The following is a 14656-nucleotide window of genomic DNA, read 5'->3' on the forward strand; positions in this document are numbered from 1 at the left end:
GTAAGAAGGAACTGGCACTGAGCTGATATGCTCTGAGGACCTTAGTAAAGCCGCCTTTGGTGGGGCTGTCCATGGCTCAACATGGCTTAGTGGAGACCCCACTAAGTGGTCAAGTGAGGCAGATTTGTTTAGGGGAGAGGAAGTCTGAAGCCAGACCACCAATTATCCCCACCACTGCTTTTTGTCCCTGGGTGAGGAAGATCCCTTGGAGGAGGAAATGGCAACCCACTCACTCCAGTGTTCTTGCCTGGGAAATCCTATGGACGGAGAAGCCTGGTAGGCTACAGTCCATGGGGTTGCAAAGAGTTGGACACGACTGAGTAACTCTTTCTGCTTTTTGCCCTTCACTTTTATAGAACTCTGGTCCTGAGCACTTAAAAATTTTTTTTTAATCTTGAAGTGGGATGGATGGTTAGGTAGATGATGGATAGGTGGGTAGGTGGATGGATGCACAAAAAATTTGGGAAACACAAGAAAAGTATTGCAAAGCAGATATTAAGTACAAGTGATCCCACTTTGCTCACATCTTGGAATGTTCTTTGGGATTTTTCAATTTCAAAATCCAAGGAGGACAAGCTGTATCTATGTCCGAATGCCCGTTTTCCCACGTGATGCCTTGACTGACTTTCCTGTGTGGTCTGTATCCTCCGCATCCCACCAGTGTGCTGGAGTTCTCACAGAGTTGCCTTTGTGGGGTCCATGCTTCCCCGCTGGGACCTGTAGGCTTCCGTCCCTCCCACCCTCCCTGCCTCACTTTCCCTAGCCACAACTGCTCAGGCCAACCCAGCAGCTTCCATCAGAGCCCTGGGGAGGGGCCAAGCAGAGCCCCCACATCCGGAGCCCATGAAGGGCTCTTGGGTGGTGGGGTTTCTCTCGCATTTCAGGGGCTCTTGATCATGTGTTGAACTGGGGGTGCTATTGGCTCAGGGGCCAAGTGCCCCGGGGCTATGGTAGAATATCTGAGACTGATCACTCGTCAGTCATAATGGGACCACATGGGTGTGTCCATAGCCCCAAGGGCGAAGGCTTTCCTTGTTCATCACTCATCTGGGTGGAGGTCGGCAGTGATGATGGGAGAATGTGGAGGGACCTCAGACTTCACCTAGGGCAGCTCCCCTCCCCTTCTAAGTGGGGTCTCCAGAGCCCGCCCAACCCTGGGCAGAGCCAGCAGCAGCTCCTTGAGGATCAGAACCGGCCTCCAGACTCTTCAATGGAGGTCAGCCTGGTCAGATCCCCCGCAGAGGTGCCCTATGTGACCACAGTCTCCTGCTGGTGCTTCTAGCCCAGCACCATCAGCATTTCTTGGGGGGCTCCAGGGGGCCAGTCAGTCTGGGGTCCCCACCTGGAAGGCAGGCAAGAGCCTGGAATTTCAGCCACCTCTAGTTGCAGGTGCAGGAGGTGGCAGGGAAGAACTGCTCTGGCTGCTGGCCTCCTGCACCCTCGTTCCCCACCCCTGCACTCCAGCCCTGGCTCCTGATGTGTCTGCACTTCTCCCACTCCCCTTTCTAATATTCTCCCTTCTCAACTCCATTGTCACCTCCTATTTGCTGCTGTGACAGGTCCCTGATCATGTCCTTCCAAACAACTGGCCTCTTCATGGTGGGAGTGTTGGATGAAGAGTTTACTATCTGGTTGCATTATCTCCACATTTACTCCTGAGCATGGCAGAGACCTGTGGCTGGCGGGCCGTGAACCTGGGGTCGCGCTGTGACCAGCTGGCCCATTGAGCCTTATAAGTGTCTAGACTGCTGATGCTCTGAAACCGATCGCAGCCTCAGAGGACATGTACCTCTGTGAACAGCAGGAGGGGACCAGTTCCCACCTGGCAGGAGACACAGAGAGGTGGACCCTCACCTGGGACAATTGTGGCTGGAACCCCAAGACTGAGGTTTTGGGGACCCAGGTTCTGGATCCAGCAGGACAGGCCCCCCCACCCTCAGCAGATCCAGGGCTCCTCAAGAACCCACGGATCTCAGCAGATCTGGAAGGCAACCTTTCCTGACGGGGGTGTCGGTTGCATGTTGGCCATCTGAAACGCTGAGTGGCCCAAGCCCACATCTCAGGAGTGTGGACACGGGTTTGCTGACCTTCCTGGCGTAGACCAGGGTGGTCCAGAGACCCAGCACTGCCTCCTGGGCGGGGGTGGGGGTGGGCAGTCAGGGGCGGTTCTGCCCTCACAGCTCGGCAGCCGTGACTGACAGCTGGACAGCTCCCACAGCAGACACCTACTCCTCACAGCCTGGAGGTTGGACGTCCAAGATCCAGTTGGGTCCAGCTTCCTGCTGTGTCTCCATGGGGCCAAGAAAGCTGACTCTGGGGTCTCTTCCTGTTCTTCTAAGGGTGCTAATCCATTCTGGGTCCCCACCGTCTTGACGTTACCTCACCCTAATTGCCTCCCAAAGGCTCCACCTCCAAATACCATTGCACTAGGAGTCAGAGCTTCCACATAGCAACTGGGGGAACACATTCAGCCAATAGTAGGGGCTGTCCTGTCTATCCCGCCACAGAAGGGAGCAGGAGCGTTGCTCTGCAGGCAAGGTTGCTAGGGCCTAAGCCATCAGTGACTCAGCCCTGACAGCCTGCTGGCAGGTTCACCTCACTACAGGGCGGATGGGAGTTGCCTCCATCCTGGACAGAGGAGGGTGAGAGAGAGAGCCTGGATGTGCTGAGACACAGGAGTATCTCCCCAGGAGGCCAGAGGGGAGAGGGGAAGGGGCAGGAGGAGGCAGCCAGAGGGGAGGACAGCAGTGGAGGGGGCTGGGGCAGCCAGGAGTCTCACCCACCTCCAGAGGAACCACAGACAGGCTTCGGGCAGAGCTGTCACCTCTCCTCCTGGACTTGGAAACCTCAGGGCCCCAACATGTCCCCTTCCAGATGATGCATACGTGTGGAGGGGGCCATGGCCCTGCAACTATTAGAAGCAGCAGAGGTGGGAAGATCAGAGACAGCCTTGGAACCAGCCTCTGGTCACAGCTTGGCAAGCTCAAGAGGCTCCATCGGCTGGGGTAGGAGAGTGATGGCCTCGTCGTGTGTTCTGTTCCTTTTGCTTTTATTCTTTTGGCTTTGCTCCAAAGGTAATGGGCCACTGATGGAAGCACTGAGGCGACGGACATTGTAGAGTGATAGAGGAAGACCCCTCCTCACATCTCCCCCAGATGTGATGTGATGATGTGTGTGATCAGTCATAGCCGAATCTTTGCAACCCCATGGACTGTCAACTACCAGGCTCTTCTGTCCATGGGATTTCCTGGAGTGGAAATATACTGGAGTGGGTTGCCATTTCCTTCCCTACCCAGGGATCAAACCCACATCTCCTGTGTCTCCTGCACTGGCAGGAGGATTCTTTATTGCTGAGCCCCCTGGAAAGACCCACCCCCGCCAATCCAGGTACTTCTCCAAATGTGGCTACAGTCACTGCTGGGTCCGAATCTTCCAGATGTTCTGCAGGCACAAGTGCATCTGGAAACACCCAGAAATAGGCTTTTTCTGCAAAACACATGCAGCCACACACACCGTTCTGCCCTCCCCCGGGGAGTGTTGTGCCCTTGTCCCCAAGCCTGATGAGCATGACCTTGACCTTCTCAGTGCTTCTCAGTGACCTGTCATTCGACTGACTGAATTCCTCCAAACCATCTCTAACGAGGTGTTCCCATTTAAGAATTTTTCAGTTATTGACGTTTTTCAGATTTTAAAAAAACTATCACAAATGAAGCCTCGGTCATTTCCCACACACCCCTCTCCATCCCCATGGTGTGGTCAAGGATTGGACGCTAACTTGGAACCACACAGGGAAGATTTCACATGTTTACAATGTGGGGGGAAGCTGTCAGGGTCGGAAGCTCCATTTTTTAGATTTAGTTTTTATTTTATATTGGAATAGAGTTGATTTGCAATGTTGTGCAAACTTTGCAAGTTTCAGGAGAACAGCAAAGTGATTCGGTTACACATATACATACATTCTTTTCCATTATAGGTTATTACAGAATATTGAGTGGGGTTCTCCGTGCTCTAAAGCAGGTCTTTGTTGATTATCTATTTTATATATAGTAGTGTGTATATGCTAATCCCAAACACCCAGTTTATCCCCCCACCTATCCCAAATGGTAACCATAAGTTTGTTTTCTGTGTCTGTGAGTCTGTTCTTGTTTTGTAAATAAGTTCATTCATATCATCTTTTTAGATTCCACATATAAGGGATGCCATATGGTATTTGTCTTTCTCTGACTGACTGACTTCACTTAGTGTGACAATCTCTAGGTCCTTCCATGTTGCTGCAAATCATATTATTTCATTCTTTTCAATGGCTGAGTAATATTCCATTGTGTATATACCACATCGTCTTTAACCATTCATTCAGCTCTTGATGGGCATTTAGGAAAAGACTCAAACCAATAAAATTGGAAATGGAAAAAAAAAAGTTACAACTGACACCACAGAAATACAAAGGATCATAAGAAACTACTACTACTAGCAACTCTATTGACATAGCAACTCTATGTCAGTAACATGAACAACCTAGAAGAAAAGGACAAGTTCTGAGGCACCATGTGTGAAGGACGATGGAGCGAGTCCTTAAGGGTCTCTCCTCTCCTGTCCAGCTGCTGTAAAGCTGCCACGTGGAAAACCAGAGGCAGGGGCATGGTTAGATCGGCAGCACCTGCCACGGAGTCTCCTCGAGCTGCAGGGACAAAGGGCCGCACCCGAAGGCCTTTCACGACAGACACGCCTTGCCTTGCAGCTCCAGGGGCTGGCATCTGGGCGTGGCTCACCCAGAGTCACGGCGTGGGCCCTCATCATGTGGCCATTCGGCTGCCGGCCAGGTTGCGGTCACATCTGAAGGGTGGATGGGAGGTGAGAAGGGCTCAGCTCCCCGTTCACCGTGTAATCGTCAGCGGGCCTCAGACCACCACCTGCGCCCCCTCCCAAGAAGCCTCATGACACAGCAGCGGGCTTCTCTTAGTGAAGCAGCTGGGGGTGGGCACCCAGGACAGAATCATCCTCTTTAAGCTGATCTTGGGGTGATGTCTCATCACGACCCCTGCTGTTCCTGTTGGTCAGAGTGAGCCAGCCCAGGGCAGAGCAAGGAGGGGTGCCTGGAGAAGGGGTCATTGAGGGCCATCTTGGAGGCTGCCCTCCTGGGCACTGACTGGAGCACCAGGACTGGAGGGACGGTCACCGGCTGGCAGCGCAGACCCACTCAGCTCAGCGGAGATGCTGCCTTCTGCTGGCCACTCAGGGCACTAATGGAGCTTAGTGGAAAGCAGTGCGTGGCTGTTTTGGGAGAGCGGGGGACACAGGTAAACCAGCAGGAGCACCCCGGCTGGGCACAGCCTCTTCTGGACCCCTCCCTGGCAGCGTAGCTTATGTAAAACACTAACGCGGCCACTTCTTATTGCTTCAGAATGCTCCTTCCTGATCTAGGACATCCCGGGGAACCTAGGGTGACATCTTTCCCTCCACACCCCACCCCACCCCCTGCCTCCTGACCTGGAGTCTCTGAGCTGCCTGGCGCCCCCTCACCCACGTGGCCCTCAGACAAGGGGGTCTCTCGCCCCCTGCCGGTGCCTGCAGGAACCGCCAATAGCGAGATCTGGGGCGGTGGGGGTGGCGGGGGCGGGGCCGGGGCGCGGGAACAAAGGAGGCTTGTTAGCTTCATGCAGGCAGGACACCGGGGGGAGGAAAAAAAAATCAATGTTTGCTAAATAGGGGGAAAAAAATCACCCTGACTCAGTGGGGACAAGGTTTATTTTCAAGTGTATTAAAGTGATTACCCAGAGGAAAAGCGGAGCAAATGAACAAGTGTGCAGAGTGGTAAGTCGCTCGTTTTCCCGAAGAGCTCGGAAGAGCAGGCTCTGTGCGCGCCCCCCCCAGCCGGACACAGCCAAGCTTTCGGTTTTAAATAGTTTATAACATTTCAGAGGCAGCGTCTAAGTGGGGGCCGTCCCTGGAGAGGCCCGGCAGACCTCTGCATTTAGCCAGTGATAAATAACCCGGAGCGCACAGGGCCCGGAAGGATCCCAGATTTAATTCAAATAATTTAAAATCTAATGTTGAAAGAGCTCTTTGCATTCATGGGCCGTGCGCATTTCCAGCTGGAGAAAGAAAAGGCTTTGTGTTCCGGGTGGGGGCAGGGTGACAGGCTGGAGCCCAGAGTTCGGGACTAAACTTTTTACCATGTGCCGCTTCCAGCCCGCTCAGCAGCATTTTTCATACTGTAAGTGGCATCGGTGCTGAAGCCAGACAAGGGGGGAACACGATTTCGACTCCAGGTGAAAGGATTTTTGTCCACGGTGAGGTTGCTTCCTCACAAGCCCCTTCTCTGACGATGCTCGTCCCTCCCCGCAGCTCAGGTTTCTAGATGGAAGCATCTTGATGCAGACACGGTCCCCCACGCCACCCCTGCGAATCTTCTGGGGCCCCATGGCGTGGTTCCTGTTATGGTAGGAGGCCGAGGCCCATCTGAGGAGGGAGCTCCCTCTCCGCCTCACCCCCATCCAGCCTTATCCACACATCAGGAAGACAGCCAGGGCCACCAGGAGATGGTCCCAAGAGACTGGATAGGTGGCTGAGACTGGCCAGAGAATCCAGGCTCAGTTCTGAAGGATGTGCAAACCAGTGTGTTGTGTCAGCGTCGGCCCAAGATTCAAGGCCACCCAGAACTTCAGAATATGACAGTGTTTGGAAATAGGCTCTCCACAGATGCATTCAGATCATGTTGGGTTAGAATGGATGAGAATTCCAATGACTGATGTCCTCGGAAGAAGGAAAACTAGAGACACACAGGGAGAGACGTGTAATGATCGAAACGGGGGTGACATGTCTACCAGTTGAGGACTGTGGCCCCACCAGATGCTAGGAGAGGCCTCAGGCAGGTGGTCCCTCAGAGCCCCCAGAAGTACCCAGCCCTGACCACAGCTGGATTCAGAATTCCAGCCTCAGACTGTGCGAGAGCATATTTCTGATGTTTTAAGCCCCTGCCCCCGCGTTTTGGTGTTTTGTTACAATATCGGGGGAAGATTCACAGGATAACGTCAGAGGTCTGAGTTGTGTAGCAGTTGTGTAGTTACAACATGCCTCCATCTGTTGGTGTTACATAAACACAGGTGCCAATGCAGGAGATGCAAGATATGCTGGTTCGATACCTGGGTCAGATCCCCTGGAGGAGGACATGGCAAGTCACTCCAGTATTCTTGCCTGGGAAATCCTGTGGACAGACGAACCTGGCGGGCTACAGTCCATGGGGTTGCACAGAATCGAACCTGACTGAGCACACACACACACAGGTGTCGTGACTGGTGACAGAAAGCATCCCCTATGTGAGCTGCAGTCTTTCCAGGAGCTGTCTGGAGGTGGCTGCGGGCACATGGAGCCAATGAACACACTTAGCAGCTTTCCCACAGCCTCAGAATGTCATGGGGACGAAACACCCACCAGCTTGCCTTTCTAAAATGACCCATTTCCCCAGTCCTGACTTACCTTTCTTTTTCTTTTTACGAGAATCTATGGGACCTTCTTTTAAAAGGTACCCAAAAGGCAACCTCTCTTGTCAGAATTCATCTCTGGCTTGGGTGGCAGAGGCCCTGGAGCATCTTGGAGGCACTCTCAGGAGAGGGAGGTGGTCCCCCCAACCCATCTCAGTCCCACATCACATCTCACTGTCCCCCAGCAGCGTCAGACTCTAGGCAACCAGCCACACAGACCTAGACTGCCAGGGGCTCAGACAACATTTCTGTAGAAATAAACATTGTGGGCCCATCAAGAGGGAGACCCTGGCTGTTTCCTGTGCTCTAGCTCTCATTGCGGCAGCACCCATGGCAGCCCTGGCGGATGCAGGATCAATGGCAGTGACCGATATAGCTCGCCAGGTGGGTAAAGGTTGCCGAACGGTCCCCCTGGCTGGACATGTGGGGTTTGACAGCTTGCCCAACCAGCTGGTGAATAAGTCAGTCAGCCAGGGCTTCTGCTTCAACATCCTGTGCATGGGAGAGACAGGTTTGGGCAAGCCACCCTCATGGACACCCTGTTCAACACCAAGGTCGAGGGGGAGCCAGCCACCCACACACAGCCGGGAATCCAGCTCCGGTCCAATACCTCTGACCTTCAAGAGAGCAACATGGGGCTAAACCTGACAATTGTTAACATGGTGGGCTTCGGGGACCAGATCAACAAGGAGGACAGCTACAAGCCCATCGTGGAATTCATCGATGCCCAGTTTGAGGCCTACCTGTAGTAGGAGCTGAAGATCTGCAGGGTACTACACACCTACCATGACTCTCGCATCCATGCCTGCTTGTGCTTCATCACCCACAAGGGTCATTCCTTGAAGTCTCTGGACCTAGGGACTATGAAGAACTTGGATAGTAAGATGAACATCATCTCCATCATCATCAAATCAGATGCCATTTCTAAGGGTGAGCTAACCAAGTTCAAATCAAAATCACCAGCGAGCTTGTCAGCAACAGAGTCCAGATCTACCAATTCCCTACAGATGACACGTTAGCAGCAGAGATCAACAGAACCATAAATGCCCACCTGCCGTTTGCTGTCATGGGCAGCACAGAAGAACTGAAGATAGGTAACAAGATGATGAAAGTGTGGCAGTATCCCTGGGGCGCAAGCTGAAAATGAAGCCCACTGTGACTTTGTGAAGCTGCAGGAGATGCTGATCTGAGTCAACATGGAGGATCTCTGAGAGCAGACCCACAGCCCGTACTATGAGCTGTACCGCCACTGTAAGCTGGAGGAGATGGGCTTCAAGGACACTGACCCTGACAGAAAACCATTCAGTTTACAGAAGACATATGAGATCAAAAGGAACAAGTTCATAGAGGAGCTCAAAAAAAAAAAAAAAAAACAAGAGGAGATGAGACAGATTTTCATTCAGAGAGTCAAAGAGAAAAAAGCTGAAAAAAAAAGCTGAGCTTCAAGAGGCAGAGAAAGAGCTGCATGACAAATTTGACCGTCTGAAGAAACTACACCTGGATGAGAAGAAGCTAGAGAATAAGAAGAAATCCCTGGATGATGAAGTGGACACTTTCAAACAGAGGAAGACGGCTGCCGAGCTGCTCCAGTTCCAGGGCTCCCAGCCTGGAGCCTCACAGACTCTGAAAAGAGACAAAGAGAAGAAAAACTTTTTTTAATCTTCAGCAGCTGCACTAAGTCTAAATGAAAAGACTACCATTATAGAAGAGCTAGGGTTTCATATTGTCTCAAACCAGAAACCAACCAATACCCTCTCCCTCCAAATTGTGCGCGTTTGCTCATGTGCATGCACACACACACACACACACACACTCTCTCTCTCTCTCTTAACAAGTCTTCAAGTGTCCAGGCAAGAAGCTCTCTCCAAACTTACATGGTATTTTAAATCAAAGTGTCTTGTCCTAATCTAACAAGGCAGGAAAAGATCCGTCCAAGCTGGAGAATGGACTCAATGTAACCTCAGAGAGACAACTGCAGGATGACTCACCCAAGTGTAAGTGACTGAGGCAGGAGAGCTCAGCTGTGGGTGTAGAAGTACTGTTTGCAAGTTTTTCATCTGAGTTTTCTGTTTTTCTTTTTAAACACCAGTTCTCTGGTTCAGTGGGTCAATTGTCTACAGCCACTATTAAACATTTCTGAGTATGGATGAGAAAGTCAAGCAACATTCATATCTTCTTCAGCATTCACAGACCTTCTGCAGACCCCCTCAGCAAGCAGGGTGAGTGGATCTACTAACATTCAGGTGGAGAAAGGAAAGGAGAGATGGGGGAGTTTAAGCTTAGTGAGAGCAAAATTACTCCATTCAGTCTTCCAAGGCCATTTGGGGTTTTGAGAGAGGTTTCTGCTCAGTGTGGGACCTGGAGGGAGAGCTTTGATGTTGATAAATCTGTCTTGAATTCATTGATTTAACTTGCATTGAAATACCATTTGAGTGTGCCCATCCCCATATAACCCTATGACCATTGCCATTCTACTGTCCCGTGTCTCCTGAGACAACCTATTTGCATGTTTTCCAGAATCTGTGTTCATTCTTCCTTTCTTCTCCTTTGTTCTTTTTGCTCAGAAATGTGACCAGTCGTTGCTCCTCTGGGGCTTTCTTTCGCCAGGAGAAACAACCCCAAACCAGCACCGTTTAGCTTAATATCTTTCTAATGTCCATGTCAATTTTCAATAAAATTCAAAGAAATGCTCAAAAAAAAAAGGGAGACCCTCCAGGGTGCTCAGGAGCGGCTTCTCTGGGCAGAGCCAGGGTCACGGGTCTGAGGTCTTGGTGGTGAGCAGGTGGGGTGGGGCTGGAACTAATTGGGGTTTCCTAACCCAACACAGAGAAAACTGCAGGCTCGAGCCCCCATCTCTGGTGCTTTGTCTGCCCACCTCCCTCAGGGCTGATAACCACCCTTACTGCTCAGGAAACACAGCTGGGCTGGTGGACACAGCAAACACCTGGCCAGACCCACTGCCCGAGTCGGGGAAGGATCAGCTGGTGTCGTCACTGCTTCAGTCCTTCAGTCTGAATAAATCCCCGCCCAGACTGTGTCCAGACCGTGTCCAGAGGCCAGCCGACCCTGCCTTCCCTCCCTGACCTCTCCCTTGGCTCACCCTGCTCCCCAGACTTGCCCTCCTTGGGCTCCTCATGGTTGGGTTGCCTCATCACTCCAGTTTGGAGAGAATTTCCTCCAAACTCCCAGAGACTCAAAGGGGCCTCCTGGTTCCCCCCTCCACCACACTGTCCAGCAGGGGGGCCACAGCCTCCTGTGACCATGTCCACCCACACTCTCAGGGCCCCAGGCCACTGGGCAGTAGCCACGTGCAGCTGGTGGCTGCCAGGCTGGCCGTGGCCGTGGCCATGCGGGCCTGCCCACTAGGGCATGGAGGTCTGTAGACAGTGCTGTCTGGGACCCCACCTGCCAGGACCACTCCTGAGCAGCCTGCCCGGCACTGCCCAACATAGCTGGTGAATCAGTGGTGTGTCCGTGTGCGGGTTTTCTGACCACAGCCTATTGTCACAAGGCATTTTCTCTGGTTTATCTGAAGTTCAAATTTAACTGGGCATCTTGAATTTGTGTCTACAAACCTGGCTGCCCCACCTGCCTGTGCCCAGCTCACAGGCATCGGTTCAGGGTCCTAAGCTTCCTGGGGTGGGCATGTTCACGGCTGGTCTGGCTGGTGTTTTCCTCAAAGGAGCCCCAAACGTGGAGCTGCTCTGGGTGCAAGCGCTCTCCCCATCCCGGCCTAAGGAGGCAGGCAAAGGGGGAACGTGAGCCTCAGTGAGCCCGGCTGGGCATCCGTGCCAAAGACGTGCCTGCAGCTTTCCAGAAGGGAATTCATCCTAAAAATGGAAACTCCCCATCCCCCACACCCCGCCTGTCTGCCCAGACTCCCAGGAGAGGGACCCCTGGAAACCCCGCGGCAGACACTTGACACAGCCCCAGTGTACCCGTGGTTCTCACAAGAGCCGGGAGGTAAGCGTTACCCACGCTCGGCCCTTATCAGCACGTTCCCAAGTTATCAGCAGCAGCTCTCTTAGCCTGAAACAGCCAGATGGAGAGCCATGGGAGCCTGGCGGGTGCCAGGAACCTGGGACAGAGTCTGCCATGCTGGGGAGAGAGCGGTGGTCTGTGCTGCTCCTTCCTGTGTCCTTCAGGGCCCAAATCTTTGAGGATGCTGTCTCAAAGGTTTAGTGTGGATGAGCCTGGGGTCCCCACCTTGGCCTCACACCCCACTAGGGCACGTACCGAGTGCCTGGCTGAGTTTGCTGGGGACACTCGGTGGGGGGTGGGGTGGGCAGGGGCGAGGTAACACATACTTGTCCAGATGGTGTCAGAGCCGGGTAACTGGGCTGAGGGACAGGTGGTCGAGGATGTCCCCACTGAGCTGAGACCCCAAAGGCTAGGCAGAGGGCACCATGGGCGCCCGGCTGCAGAACGTTCCGGCATGGCAAGGAGCAGCACAAGGGGCAGGGTCGGCAGAGGCCTGGGGCAGGAAGGACTTGGGCCTCCCAGTTCTCTGCTCACCATAGACACTGGCTCTCGAATTCAGGGCGTTTCCCCCATCAGCCCTAATCTGGTGGATTCAAGTCAGAGGAAGGCCCACATCTAATGCCAGTGGATGAGGGGCGGGGATGGGCAGTCAGGACTTTGGGTCAGGGCTGGACTGGGCTGGAGCAGCCAGGAGCCCCAGGCTCAGGTCCCCTAGCCTTCAGCCCCCACTCTGTGCACCCACAGTCAGGGAGGGTCCTCTTCACAGAACGTGGCCGGGTGGCCTGGGCTTCTGAAGGAGGGGGATCCAAGGAAAGCCATAACCCCCACAGAGAGGCCCGGGGGCCCATCTGTAACCTGTAAGCCACTGGCCTACAGCTTTGTCAAGTGGCCCCAGCACCCTGGCTTGTACCCCACACTGTAGACAGGGGGCAGGGTTTGTGGGCTTGCCGGGGTTCTATCCCCACTAGAGAGTCAGGGTGAGTTACAAGGGAGCCAAGCGGCAGGACCCCACAAGATCACTAGCCTGATTCACTCTTGCCTCCCAGGAGCCCAGTAGAGGCAAGGTTTTCTGAATTAATTTTGCTCATTAGCTTGGGCTCCTAGGAGCAGATAACTTCCCATGGAGATGGTGCTGTAGTGGACGTTCTTGCACACATATCTTTGCACAGGGGTGTCATCTGCTCCTTACAATCAAATTCTTGATGCAGTGGGACTTCTTGGTGATCCAGTGGTTAAGACTTTGCCTTCCAACGCAGGGGATTCAAGTTCAAGCCCTGGTTGGGGAGCTAAGATCCCACATGCCTCCAGGCTGAAAAACCAAAACATCAAACAGAAACAATGCTGTAAAATATTGAATAAAGACTTTAAAAATGGTCCACATCAAAAAATCTATCACATCAAAAAAATCTGTCATGACATCACAACATCCCCCAAAGGTGGCAACCAGCCTCTCAGTGGCCAGTTGGTTCCATGAAACCATTTCCCTGATGGAAAGTCCAGGGACTCATTTTGATGGATTGTTGTGTGTTCTAGGTGTAGGTTTACTTTTCCTGCATGCGGGATCTCCTGGGCACCTCAGCTCCCCTGCCCTTCACTGTCTTCCAGAGTTTGCTCAAATTCACGTCCATTGAGTCAGTGACGCTATCTAACCATCTCATCCTCTGCCACTGCCATCTCCTTTTGCCTTCAATATTTCCCCACATCAGGGTCTTTTCCAGTGATTTGGCTCTTTGCATCAGGTGGCCAAAGTATTGGAGCTTCAGCTTCAGCATTAGTCCTTCCAATGAATATTCACAGTTGATTTCCATTAGGATTGACCAGCTTGATCTACTTGCAGTCCAAGGGACTCTCAAGAGTCTTCTCCAGCACCACGGTTCGAAAACACCAATGCTTTGGCACTCAGCCTTCTTCTTTATGGTCCAACTCTCACATCTGTACATGACTTCTGGGAAAAAAACCACAGCTTTAACTATATGGACCTTTGTCTGCAAAGTGATGTTTCTGCTTTTTAATATGCTGTTAACTGTAAATGGACAAGTACACTAATTATGGTCTTAAAAGAAATAGCAACCATGACATCTAGTGGATCCTCTCACTAGTTAAGTCAGCTAGACCAGAAGGAGCACGAGTTCATGAGGAGGACACCCAGAATAAGGAAATGATGAGTCAGTTGCTTTGTGAGGTTCACTGTAGCTGTGGGGCTACAGTTCATCACATTAACCCTCTTCTTATAAATTTTCCCAGGAATGAAGAGCAGGCTCATGGAGAACCTATGGATGGATGGCTGGGTTTGAATTGAGAAACAGGTGACTCTGAGCCGGCAAGGGTGGAATGTAGTAGATGCTACTGGGACCCCACTCAGATCCTGGATTGATGGCACAATCTCCTGGCCACCCGAGTGTTGGGTGCCGATGGTTTGTGTCACCTCCTTCTCCAGAGAACTGCTTCCAGGTCCTGGAAGGCATGTAGCCCCCAGGGCAGGCTCCTGAAAAAATGAATGTAGGGGTATAAAAGGACAGACCATGGTCTCTACTGCACACTTTATGTATAAGCTAGAGCCCATCCTCTTAACGTTCCAGAGACTCTGCTGGGACCACAAGGGACCATCTCCCTCCTCCTCTGCTTCTACTTCTCCCTCGCAGGCTTTTTCTGGTGAGAACATCCCTGGCACACACAGCCACATCCCGCATCTTGGGAAGCAGACTCAAGGAAGACATATGAGCATACCTTTGCTGCTGGCTGGGCAACTAGAATTTCAGGAAATAGTCAAGAAAAACCATGATGATACCAGTATGCTCTCCAGAGTGAGTAAACCCTGGGTTCACATCCCAGGTCTGCAATTTTGTAGCCCTGGGGCCACAAGCAGCTTGCCCCCCCTCCCTCTTTAACTCTCACTCTTTACAAACTATGGAGGATAATGGAAGCTCCAGGAGGCCAACACGGTGCCCGTAAAGCACTTGGTAAAGCACCTGCTCTTGATCAGTGCTCTGGGCACAGTGGTCACTGATAACACAGCGATAAGGAGGAAATTTGGCTCTACCTCCCAATGAGATGGTTGGATGGCACCATCAGCTCAATGGGCATGAGTTTGAGAAAACTCCAGGAGACAGAAAAAAGACAGGGAGACTGGCATGCTGCAGTCCATGGGGTTACAAAGAGTTGGACTCAACTTCAGTTCAGTTCAGTTGCTCAGT

At 52.4% G+C, this 14656-nt stretch overlaps 1 pseudogene; it reads left to right on the forward strand.

The window, feature by feature from the left end:
• The first annotated feature begins 7838 nt into the window (after window positions 1-7838).
• LOC136169089 (septin-6 pseudogene) lies at window positions 7839-9140 on the forward strand (annotated as a pseudogene).
• Window positions 9141-14656: the final 5516 nt, after the last annotated feature.

This window comes from Muntiacus reevesi, chromosome 5 (assembly GCF_963930625.1).
Source record: "Muntiacus reevesi chromosome 5, mMunRee1.1, whole genome shotgun sequence".
NCBI lineage: Eukaryota > Metazoa > Chordata > Mammalia > Artiodactyla > Cervidae > Muntiacus > Muntiacus reevesi.